Source organism: Phoenix dactylifera, unplaced genomic scaffold (assembly GCF_009389715.1).
Source record: "Phoenix dactylifera cultivar Barhee BC4 unplaced genomic scaffold, palm_55x_up_171113_PBpolish2nd_filt_p 000799F, whole genome shotgun sequence".
Lineage (NCBI taxonomy): Eukaryota > Viridiplantae > Streptophyta > Magnoliopsida > Arecales > Arecaceae > Phoenix > Phoenix dactylifera.
Genome location: NW_024068166.1, coordinates 98,610 through 111,510, shown reverse-complemented (window position 1 = coordinate 111,510; position 12,901 = coordinate 98,610). Strand labels below are relative to the sequence as shown.

Here is a 12,901-nt window from a genome sequence, read left to right as displayed (position 1 = left end):
TCCCTTGCAACCAACTTCATCGTCGAGCCCAACGATCAAGGAAGTACTACAGGAGAATCTCCTGGACAGTACTTACTCGGAGAAGAAATCTGAGGAGGTTATTTTGTACCTGGATCACAATGAAGTTCCTCATCTGAGTGATCCTTGGTTCATACGTCAAAAATACTTTGACGAACGGGGTTACCCTTCAATGGAGGGGAAAAACAGAGTAGTAATGGAGGCATTCCTGCTCCATACTAAATCTGTAGAAACTCAACATAATTTTCAGAATGAAAATATCAGAAGTGGAGTCATCAATTTTAGCAAATGCTTTATTTTGAAGGTGATCAGACCAAATGAATGGGGACTTGACCCAGATCAGGCCAAGCAGATCACAACCAATAGACAAGTATATCTAGTTAATTACTAGGACTATGTTCAGGCATTCACCAATATTTTCTATTATGAAAATTCCAAGAAAAAGTATTCTTGGTTTATACAGGTGGATCCAGAAATACTGCAGAAGCCACTGCCAGGATGGTTTCACAAATAGTGGACCAAGTTTGGGCCAGAAATTAATATGCTGCCCTCACCAATACTTCAACATTTTGAAGAATGGGTGGACAATCATCCCACCATAAACAAGCTCACAGATGACTGCATCTCTTCTGAGCTATGCTCGATGATGTTCGTAATCCAGAACAAGATCCCGTGGATAATGAAGTGGATCATATCGGCAGAGATGGACAAGGAGGTGAATATTCTTGTCCTCAAGAGAAAATTTCTCTACAAGTGGTGGCGGGAAATGCCCAGAGAAAAATATGATGATATTATTGCCACCATCAAATCTGATTTAGCAGCCTTCAAGAATGACAGTACTGAAATTCAGCAGTCTGAAGGTTCTCCTGACAATTATTTTGCCAGTCTTAAAGCTAAACTCTCCAGAAAATATCCACAGTGTTCTCCTAAAGAGATCATGTCCAAATGCCTGGACCAGCTCAAGAAGCAGTTCTACTCTACATTTGAAGCAGAGCATATCAAGACAGACTCCATAAAGAGTACTGCATCAAAGAAGGCGGTGTTAATGAAAGATACTGCCTCACAGAGTTCATCTAACTCTTTGCCTGATGATACTAATATGTTCGGTGTCTTGCAGGAGAAGCTCAAGATCCTTATGCAGAGGATACTCTATCTCCTGAGAAAGAAGAAGAACAGTCTACTTCTGGGCATAATCAAATGCATAAAGAAAGTAGAGCTGAAGCTACAGAACATATGTGGCAAAGTATCTTGGCAATTCATCCAAGAAAGGGTGCAATCAAGACCCAACATCAATTAATTATTGATGATCCCAGGTTCAAGCCAGTAAAGCTGCATCAAACCAAGGGCAAAGAACCTGCCTCTGAATAAGCAGAGGGGAAGAAGATTGTTCTATAACCGAGAGAATCTACTTTCGGTAGAAGAACCAAGCCTTGTGACTACAACAACAATGCTTTCGGTGGAAGAAATGACTTCTCACTAAGCACAAGGACAAGTCCAGAGAAGATGCTCTGAATAAAGCTGAATCGAAATAGATCAGCATCAAGGTGGTACTCCCAAAGCCACTTTACATCAAATCACTGCTTTCCTTCAGGCAGAAGGAATCCCTCCAACCGAGGAAAGATGATTTCTTGGCAACGAAGGAATTACTTTCGGCAGGAAAGATGCTTTCTTAGCAGCAAAGAAATTACTTTCGGCAGAAAGCAACACGACCAATGTCATGTTACTCTGACGGATGGCATCTCCACCAGCAGAGGACAAGAAAAGGACGCACGAAGGCATCTACTTTCGGCGGACCAAGGACACTGTGCAATAAAGCACCTTTTACAAAAGCAGAACTGTTTCACTGCTTTTTATACCTTTGAGTCCTTTCGGTCTTTCTTTTCCTTTTCTTTAAATTCTTTATTGTATTTGTATGTCGTCCATGTGAGGAGACAGTGTGACCCCGGACTCCAAAATGAATTGGAATCCAATGTAACCTGTGGTCTATTTAAGGCTATCGACTCTCCACATTGGAGGAGGAGAAACCTTAGACAGCCCCTTGAAGTAATAAGAAAATCTCTTTTGCTTTTGTCTCTATCTTTGCGCTCTTGCTTCTCTCCTTCCTCTTCCCCCGCTTCCGTATCAAAGGGATTCACCCCCCTCAGGTTTACTATTTCTAAATCACTAATCTATTCTAAGTTTTACCTGAAATCAGGTTATTATCAGAACCAGATAAAGAATTCTGATAGATATAAAACTGCATTCTCTACACCAATAGGGCAATATGAATGGAATGTAATGCCATTTGGTATAAGGAGTGCACCCTCTAAAATTCAGAGTATACAGAATGAGATTTATAATCCATTCTCACACACTATCATTAATTATAATGATGAAGTTGTAGTGTTTTCTAAATCACTAGAACAACACTTTAAAGATATAGAGATCTTTAAAATGGTAACCATTAATAATGGATTGACCATAGCCGCTGATGCAATCAATTTGTTCCAAACCTCAATCAGGTTCTTGGGCCACTACATCAGCTTTGGGAAAATTGTCCCACTTGAAAAATCTAACGACATAAAGAAAAGGAAAAGAAAGACCGAAAGGACTCAAAGGTATAAAAAGCAGTGAAACAGTTCTGCTTTTGAAAAAGGTGCTTTATTGCACAGTGTCCTTGGTCTGCCGAAAGTAGATGCCTTCGTGCGTCCTTTTCTTATCCTCTGCTGGTGAAGATGCCATCCGTCAGAGTGACGTGACATTGGTCGGTGTTGCTTTCTGCCGAAAGTAATTTCTTCACTGCCAAGAAAGCATCTTTCCTGCCGAAAGTAATTTCTTCGTTGCCAAGAAAGAATCTTTCCTCGGTTGGAGGGATTCCTTCTGCCTGGAGGAAAGCAGTGATTTGATGTAAAGTGGCTTTGGGAGTACCACCTTGATGCTGATCTAATTTGATTCAGCTTTGTTCAGAGCATCTTCTCTGGACTTGTCCTTGTGCTTAGTGAGAAGTCATTTCTTCCACCGAAAGCATTGCTGTTGTAGTCACAAAGCTACGTGCCCGTAGTGACCCTCCCCTGTATGGTACATCGCCTGCGGATCGAGGAGAGCTGGGTTGATCATCCATAAGGTAGCGGGATAGTGGATTTACTTTCCAATGGTAATATAAAAAATTATCATATTATGCTTTCAAGTTCCATAGAGTTAAACTATTATATATTTCTTGATATTGTTTTGTATCATAGACTGAAGCGGAAGATTTGTTATTCAAAATAAGGAAAAGAATGTTTTTACCATATCATTCGTCTGGTAGTGCTTCTATATCAGAGTAGTAATGGAGGCGCTCCTGCTCCTTCTTCTACTTCTCCTTGTTCCATCTTGGTCTGATCAAAGATATGGAACCGATCAATCTATAACTATTGTAAATTGAATTGAGTTATCTTGATTTGATCTAATTACTACTTAGTTAGATTTAATCAATTAACTCAATCATTCCATGATTTGATTCTAACCTTAGGTCTAACCCAATTAGAGAACTTGACTTGAGCCAACCCAAACCCCCAAGACTTATGCAATTTGTCATTGAAATTCAATTCACAATTCTAGGTCACTTAATTATCAATTAAGTGTAGTTTTATGAAAAAAATTTAGATCATTGTATAAGTCTTAAATCAGATGTTAATTACAAATTTTTAGTTCTTAAAATCAGATCTAAATTTGTGAATTAAACATTCTTATTTCATATTTAATTCATGTTTAAATCATTAACGATTTATGTTCATATATCACATATATAAACTAACATGAATTAACTTAAATAACATGCATCATAAGCATTTATTTTCAAATCTTATATTTCTTACAAAATCAGAGATTAAAAGGATCATAAATTGCATTTAGATCTAATCTAAATAAGTTTATGATTTCAAATTTTACATGTTCAATATATCACATATATTAATTATAAAACATGCATCACATGCATCCAAATTTCAGATCTAGTTAATCATGCAAAAATAGTAATTAAATCATTCATAAATCTTCTTTAGATCTGATCTAAACATATTTATAAATCTTAGATTTAATTACAATTATTTTAAGCATAAATTGTTTAAACATTCAACCTGGCTCTGATACCAATTGAAGGAAAAAAGCCGATTTTTGCATGCATGTAATTTTAAAAAAAATTTAGAAAAATGCAGCAGAAAGATAGAATTAAACTCTTTAATTCCAAGCATACAAGGGAGATCATATCTCAAAAATAAATTACAGAAATGTTTAAACTATTTATGTAAAAATAACTATAAGCATGATTAATCATAGAATTAGAAAATCAGCAATCCTTGTTAAGTTCTAAACCTAACTAAGATAAAATAAATCTCATACCTTATGATGAAGAGGTTGGATTTGAAGATCTGAAAGTCGAGCATCGTAGCCACACACGTGTCTGGCCTCTACGGATGATCCATGCGAAGCTCCAGGTTGATCTAATCCCGCGGAAGTGCTAGCTTGCGCGGAACCCTACTGTGGCTGATTTTGTTCTTCATAAAATCAATCAACCTTTGATTGATCTTATGAGATGAAGGAAGAAGATGAAGAAGGAGAAGAGGAGAAGTAATGAAGTGACCCTTTTTTGAATTTTTCAGAACTCTAAGTTCTTAAAAAAATCATAATCACTAAACCCTTGGTGTGGAGAGGAAGAGGAGAGAATTAATTCATAATGTCTCTCTTACTACCCTTTTATAGATTGGGTTTAGGGCTTCTCCTAATCTTATTAGGAGTATGGGACTATAACCCACCCTTGGATTAATGCCAAGTGTCCAATCCTTGTGCTCATAGATGCATGAATGTGTCCATTTAATCGATTGATTAATTTTCTAATCATATTAGGATTTCTAATCTCATTAGGAGAATTAATTGATATGGGAGCATACATCCTATGATGCCATGTGGACTTTAAAGTCCCCATAGTGTGAACATGACTTAAGTCATATTCATCCAACGACGACATGTGGTCTTTAAAATCTGCACAAATCTTGGTTTAATCAATTGACCCAATCATGAACCCAAATTAATTTGGGTCGAACCCAATTTGATTTGGCTCATTAAATCAGCCCAATTGCAATCCAATTATAATTAATTCTACTTAATTCTTCATAATAATGACTATTAATTGACTAGAGTCAATCCCAATCCAATTGGGTCAAGTCCGATCAACTAGGTTATGCCCAATCGGCTCGGGTCGAACCTGATCGAATTAAGTCAAACCCTAATTTAGCCCAAATTGAATCTAATTCAATTTGGTTAATTAAAGTCCAATAATTCAATCAAATTAAATTTATTAGTAATCTAATTACTAATTAACCCTCGAATTCCTAATCTCATTAGGAGAATTAATTGATTTGGGAGCATGAATCCTACGACGCCATATGGACTTTAAAGTCCGCATAGTGTGAATATGACTTAAGTCATATTCTTCCTACGACGACATGTGGTCTTTAAAATCCGCACAAACCTTGGTTTAATCAAATTGATCCAATCATGAACCCAAATTAATTTGGGTCGAACCCAATTTGATTTGGTTCATTAAATTAGCCAATTGCAATCCAATTGCAATTAATTCCACTTAATTATTCATAATAATGACTCTTAATTGACTAGAATCAATTCCAATCCAATTGGGTCAAGTTCAATCAATTAGGTTATGCCCAATCGGCTCGGATCGAACCCGATCGAATTAAGTCAAACCCTAATTTAGCCCAAATTGAATCTAATTCAATTTAGCTTAATTAAAGTCCAATAATTCAATCAAATTAAATTTATTAGTAATCCAATTACTAATTAACCCTCCAATAATTCAATAATTATTTTAATGCAACTTTTGCTTAGGATAATTTTGTCAATCGAATTGACTAAATTATTCCTGAATGATTTTTAATCATTAATCAGCCATTTGATCAACCTAGAAACTTCTATGTGTGACCCCATAGGTTCGAACCTAAGCCGGTAGCACAAGAACAACTTTTTGTACTAATCGAAATGACCATCTAGCAATAGTACCCGACGTCCGGATAGGACGAATGATCGTAAAGCAACATTAAAGAATCCTTGGACTATGGTTACCGTATAATTTATCCCTATGACTCCTAAATGTCAAGATGACTTTAAAGTTCTGTTAAATCTGTAATAAGTGCATCCATGATGTGATTCAACTTTAGAAATCCTGTGACTTCTCACAAGGATTACCCTGGCCAAGGTTTTGCTAAATTGAACATAAGGCATTATTTCTTATTTTCAGGAGGGATCAATTCCATCTTGACTCACAACTGACTATGCAAGTACTTGACTATACCCAGTGACCTTCTGTTACTGAATTAGAAATTCAGGTAGTCCGGTGCCAAAGTATAGTGAATTGCTTGCTAGTCACAGGTTGCGGTCTCAGGTCAGAGGGCCAAACTTATACCCATATCCACTCGGAACATCTCTTGACAGTAGAGCGTTCCGAAATTGATCATGTTCAGTGAAATGTACTCCTACACTTCACCTGTGTGACATATCAGTATCTCCACACTCCTTGGTTAAGAGGACAACCAACGTATATGTCACACAACGACCTAATCTCGATAATGTTGTCGTCCTAGTAACAGCATATCATTTGATCACGAACAGTTTTAAGGACTTGAAGATAATTCCTTCTTTATCATAAAACAAGTCCTATGAACTTCATCATATAAGAGTTCATTTGAAGATGTACAATGAAATGATGAACAATGCCAAATAATATTTTATTAATTTGTCAATTCATTTACAAAATTTAATCATCAGTGCACTGATGATTGACTCTTAGGATACAATTCCCAACAGTCTTCTTCTCCTTCCTCTCCTTCTTCTTCTTCTCCTCCTCCTTCTTCTCCTCCTTCTTCTCCTCCTTCTCCTTCTTCCACTTCTGCTTCTTTGTCTTCTCCTTCTTCTTCTTCTCCATTTTCCTCTCCTTCTTCTCCTTCTTCTCCTTCTTCTTCTCCTGCTTCTTCTTCTCCTTCTCCTCCTTCTTCTTTTTCTTCTCCTTCTCCTTCTTCTTCTTCTCCTTCTCCTTCCCCTTCTTCTTCTTCTTCTTGTCGTTCTCCTTCTTCTCCATCTTCACCATCTCCTTCTCCTTCTCCTTCTTCACCTTCTTCTTCTTCTCCTTTTTCTTCTCCTTCTTCGTTTCCTTCTTCTACTTCTTGTTCTCCTCCTCCTTCTTCATCTCCTTCTTCTTCCCTTTCTTTCTCTCCTTCTTCTTCTCCTTCTACATCTTCTTCCCCGCCTCCTTCTCCTTCTTCATCTTCATCTTCCTCTTCTTCTTCTTCTTCTTGTTCTCCTTCTTCTTCTTCTTCTTCCTATTCTCCTTCTTCTTCTTCTTCCCCATCTTACTTGTTCTTCTTCTCCTTTTTCTTCTTCTTCTTCTCCATCTTACTTCTTCTACTTCTCCTTCTTCATCTTCTCCTTCTTGTTCTTCTTCTTCTTCTCCTTCTTTTCCTCTACTATGTCTTCTTCTTCTACTTCTTCTCCTTGTCCTACTATTTCGTCTTCTTCTTTTTCTCCTCCTTCTTCTCCTCCTTCTCCTTCTTCTACTTCTGCTTCTTCGTCTTCTCCTTCTCTTTCTTCTTCTTCTCCATTTTCTTCTCCTTCTTCTTCTTCTCCTCCTCCTTCTCCTTCTCCTTCTTCTTCTTCTTCTTCTTCTTCTTCTCCTTCTCCTTCTTCTCCTCCTCCTCCTCCTCCTCCTCCTCCTCCTCCTCTTTTTCTCTCTCCTCCGTCTTCCTGCTCTTCTTCTTCTCCTCCCCCTCCTATCCCTTCTTCTTCTTCTTTTTCTTCTTCTTCTTCTTCTCCTTCTTGGTTCTTCTTCTTCTTTTTCCACTCCTCCTTCCTCTTCTTCTTCTTCCCCTCCTCCTCCTCCTCCTCCTCCTCCTCCTCCTTCTTCTTCTCCTTATTCTTCCTCTTCTCCTTCTTGCTTCTCCTTCTTCATCTTCTTGTTCTCCTTCTTCTTCTTCTCCTTCTTCTTCTACTACTACTACTACTGCTACTCCCTCTCCTTCTTCTTCTTTTCCTTCTCCTTCTTCTTCCTCTTCTTCCTCTCTTTCTTCTTTTTATTCTTTTCCTTCTTCTTCTTCTCCTTCTTCTCCTTCTTCTTCTTCTCCATCTTCTTCTCCTTCTACTTCTCCTCCTCCTCCTCCTTCTTCTTCTTCTTTTTCTCCTTCTTGTTCCTCTTCTCCACCTCCTCCTCCTCCTCCTCCTTCTTCTTCTTTTTCTCCTTCTTGTTCCTCTTCTCCACCTCCTCCTCCTTCTTCTTCTTATTCTTCTCTGTATCCTTCCTCTTCTTCTCCTCCTCCTCCTCCTCCTTCTTCTTCTTCTTCTTCTTCTTCTGCTGCTGCTGCTGCTGCTGCTTATTCTTCTTCTCCTTCTCCTTCGTCTTCTTCGTCTTCTTTCTTCTCCTCCTTCTTCTTCATCTCCTTCCTCTTCTTCTCCTCCTTCTTCTTCATCTCCTTCCTCTTCTTCTCCTCCTGATGAGAGTACAAAAGTGAAATTTTCATATTATCTTAATTAGTATTATAGTTAATTTTTATTAATAAAATTAATTAATTAATGTTTTATTTGTGTTTGAGTGAAATTAATCCAAGAGACCCAGTAACTCTGGTTTGAGCCCAATTTCTGACGGTCCGAGCTCAACAAATCCTTAGCATCTCATCTGAGCCTTACGTTGCCCGTCATCCGCATGCAATCTATATCACTGCGTCCAGCTGATTCAGCCAGCATTAGTGCCTGCGTCATGAAGATCCCAGCATTTTTCAACCGACCGTGGCAGCATGCAACTGGATCATCCCCAAGCCGCGTCTCACACGTGGCTTCCATATCCCCTGTTTCGAGAACAGAATCTACAATCAAAACGCTTCCAGCAACCATTCATCTTCAAAACTCCCAAACCGGCTCTTTCATCCGTGAAGCAACGTTCCAATGAACAGAGCAGGATTCATCCATGAGGAGCTTCCCAGCGATCGTGGCATCCAATTGTTTCATCTTCAAATTCCCAAACGGCAACGAGGGAACTCCAAAGCCAGTCCTTCCGTCTCCCCCGTTTCTTTTCTTCCCAACGGTCATCTTCTTCCACAATTTCCAGCTGAAGAATCCCAAGCGATTCAACTTCATCCCGTATCTCAAGCAAACCGGATCATTCCAAGCTGCATTCAAATCCATGCGTTTCAGATGCTTCATCATCTCAACAGCCGAATCAAAACCTTCCCATGACCGAGTCCATCGCAAAGCACCCAGCAATCTCGGTTCGACTTCCATCGCGAAAACAGGGAGCAAATTAAACGGCCGGTTTGATCTTCATTGATTCCCAGCGTCTCTTGAGCTTTGGGAAAATTCTATAAAAGGGAGAGCCATCCGGTGGAAGGAGGAGGAGGAGGCGAGGGGAGGTCACGGAACGGAAGGGAGAAAGCAGCTGGGAGAGCCATCCGGAGCATCTTCTCTTCCAATCTAGGCAGCCGACGGGAGAGAGGAGAAGAGGACAGCTAGAGGCCAAGGGAACCAGGAAGCTCCCTCTTCCGATCTACCTTCTCAGCCGAACAAGAGAAGGAGGAGAAGCAACGGGAGGAGAAAACCCAAAGAAAGAAAACAGAGCACCCTGTTTTCTTAAGAGGAGAAAGAAAAAAAAAAAAGGATTTATGTTTATTTTATTTACTCTATACTAATCCTTTTTATAAAATTGCTTGCATCTCATATGGATAGCTAAATCTTCTCTAGCTAAGGCTAGGGAAAAGCCTAGCATTTTCTTCATGTATTTTCTTTAATCATCAATTGGATTTTAATGTTTTTTTGATTTGATTTATGGTGCAGTAGATTGATAGAAATTATTTCAAACTTATATATTTTCTTTGATTTGTTATTTCCCCCGGGTATAACAGATGCTTAGAAATCCCTGTAGTTTAAAATAGAATTACTGTAATACTGCCCATAAAACTAAATCTATTTAACTGAGATAATAGATGATTTTAAGAAAAGCATGATGAAGTGCTAGGCTGTATCCTGATGCCTTAGTTATATTTTGTCAATCCGAATATTATTTAGCCTTTAGTTTTTGTTCACTGTCAAATCCCTGTGGATTCGATCTCGGACTCACCGAGAATATTACTTTGCTACACCCTATACTTGGGGTATCCTACGTTTAATTTCCCTTTTTAAAAGAGCAAGATTAAAATCGTAGCAAGTTTTTGGCGCCATTGCCGGAGATTTGCAACGTGCGAACGAGAACAAGGCTGAAAATTTCAATTCTTTATTTTTAGTTCTTCAATTGTTCTTATTTTTAACACAGCTGAAATTTCAAATCTTTTCAGATTCAAGGGCGATACAAAGCAGGACCAGTAACGAGGAAGATCAAGATCACATTTTTGGATTTCCGGAGTGAACGAACTCCGGCCGTGAGTATTTAAATTAATTTTTCTGTTTTGCTCATACTAGTCCTATTTTTCCTAGATAAGAATTTTACTCTTGTTTTAAAAAAAAATAAAAAAAAATTTATTTTTAATTATAATAATAAAATAATAAAAATAATAAATAAATAAAAAGAAAAAAAAATTTAGCTAGTTTGCTTGATCAACTATTCAAATGCAATTTAATGTCATGACATAAAATGTTAAAAATTTTCTTGATTGTTGCATATAGTATAAAGCATTTGCATAAAATAATCTAAGGGCTGAACCCATTAACAAGATAAGGTCGGGATTTCATTACTCGTCCTTAGCCCAAAAATCATCCAAGTGCATAAATATCCTAAGCCTAATTAAAATCAACTAGACGTTGGCCCCTAAGGATAATCGAGCTCAATAGGACGAAGACCACTGAAAGTTGCACCAATTTCGCTCTATGACCCCGGTCGATGTCTAGGCAAGCTTTGTCCCTTTAAGTGATTAAAGGGAGACAGTTTCTGTTCGAGGAAAGTGGGTTTTAAGTGGGACCTTTGCTATACGCATCGTGACCCCTCCACTTACCTGGGAGCTTACCTGGTCGACTAGGTTATTAGACCGGATTGGAGACTTAAGTGTACTCTTCAACCCAGTTAGGAGCTGTCTAGAATTTTTAGGAAAACCTTAGAAATTGTTGGGTGATGCATGTTTTAATTAAACTTTTGTTTTGCTGTATTAGGGTGTTTGTGTAAAAAATAATAATAATAATAATAATAATAATAATAAAATAAAATAAAAAATAAAAAAAAAAACTTAGTATATGCGGTTGTGGCAAAGAGATAAAACGAATAGATTATTTCGAGTTGAATCAAAAGATAAAAATTTAATTATTCAAAATTCAAATAATCAAATGGAAGATAATGGTAGTAATCAGGGAGATAATGAATTTCAGGATGACTTACCTATTAGAACGCTTCGTGATTATCTACAACCTGCTAGGACCAGTACCCCATCCTGTATGGTTATTCCTACTGCTGCGGGAGCTTTTGACATGAAACCAGGAATAATCCAATTACTTCCAAAGTTTCACGGACTTGATTCTGAAAGTCCCTATTTGCATCTGAAAGAATTTGATGAAGTATGTTCAACACTTCATTTCAATGATGTCACTGAAGAGGTAGTTAAGCTTAAGTTATTTTCTTTTTCTTTAAAGAAAAAAGCTAAGTCATGGTTACACTCCTTAAGGCCCCGGACCATAGCCACCTGGCAAGAAATGACAAGAGAATTTTTAAAGAAATTCTTTCCAACACATAAAACAAACACACTTAGAAGAAATATCATGAACTTCGCACAAAAAGATGGAGAAACATTTTTTCAGTGTTGGGAAAGATTTAAGGACCTTCTACTTGCTTGCCCACATCATGGATATGAAATTTGGAGGGTCATTAGTTTCTTTTATGATGGTTTGTCCTCCAATATGAGACAATTTGTGGAAATGATGTGTAATGGTGAATTTATGAATAAGGAACCAGAGGAAGCCTGGGACTATTTTGATCTGTTGGCAGAAAATGCACAGGCCTGGGATACAACAGATAAGAACGAGAAACCTCAAAAATCGACTAATACTAAAGGAGGAATGTATCATGTTAAAGAAGAAAATGATGTAAATTTAAAGATTGCTAATCTAACTAGGAAGGTTGAAGCCATTGAATTAAGCAGAGCCAATACAGAAAAGACACCTACTATAGATGAAAGTATTTGTGAAATCTGTGAGAGTAATGCACACTTAACCAAGGATTGTCCTACAATCCCCGCCTTCCAAGAAGTGTTGCACGATCAAGCGAATTTCACAAATGCTTATAAGAGACCATTTCCTGAAACATATAATCCTAGTTGGCGAAACCATCCTAATTTTAGTTGGAGACATGGACCCACTGCCAATGAATCTCAAGGGAATTCCATACCCTATGTGCCACCCCATAAGAGATCTCTTGAGGATACTTTGCAGGCATTCATGCAAGGGCAGACCCAGATAAATCAGAATACCATGCAGTCACTTCAAGAACTCAAAAATTCTGTAGGTAGAATTGAGGCTCAACTCAATGTTAGGGAAAAAGGGACATTTCCAGCCCAACCTCAATCTAACCCAAAGGGTCAACATGAGGTCCATGAAGCAAGTTCATCCCAACCTAAATTTGAGCAAGTAAAGTCTGTCACAACCCTTCGGAGTGGAAAAATAATTAACAAAGAAATTCCAACAAAAGATGACAAACCTAAAAAATCTATTGAAAAGAATGATGAAGATGATAATGAACAAAATGATCCAATACTGCATCACAAGATAGTTGCTCCATTTCCTCAGCGCTTGCTTGCAGCTAAAAAAGGAATACCTGATCAAGAAATTCTGGAAATCTTTAAACAAGTAAAGATTAACATTCCTCTATTAGATGCCATTAAGCAGATCCCATCAT

General features: G+C 37.8%; 1 non-coding gene across 1 annotated transcript; it reads right to left on the bottom strand.

The window, feature by feature from the left end:
* Nucleotides 1–11,751: 11,751 nt before the first annotated feature.
* Nucleotides 11,752–11,858, bottom strand: LOC120107219. Its single transcript, XR_005509119.1, has one exon. It is a non-coding gene; the product is annotated as a small nucleolar RNA R71 (small nucleolar RNA).
* Between the last annotated feature and the right edge of the window lie 1,043 nt (nt 11,859–12,901).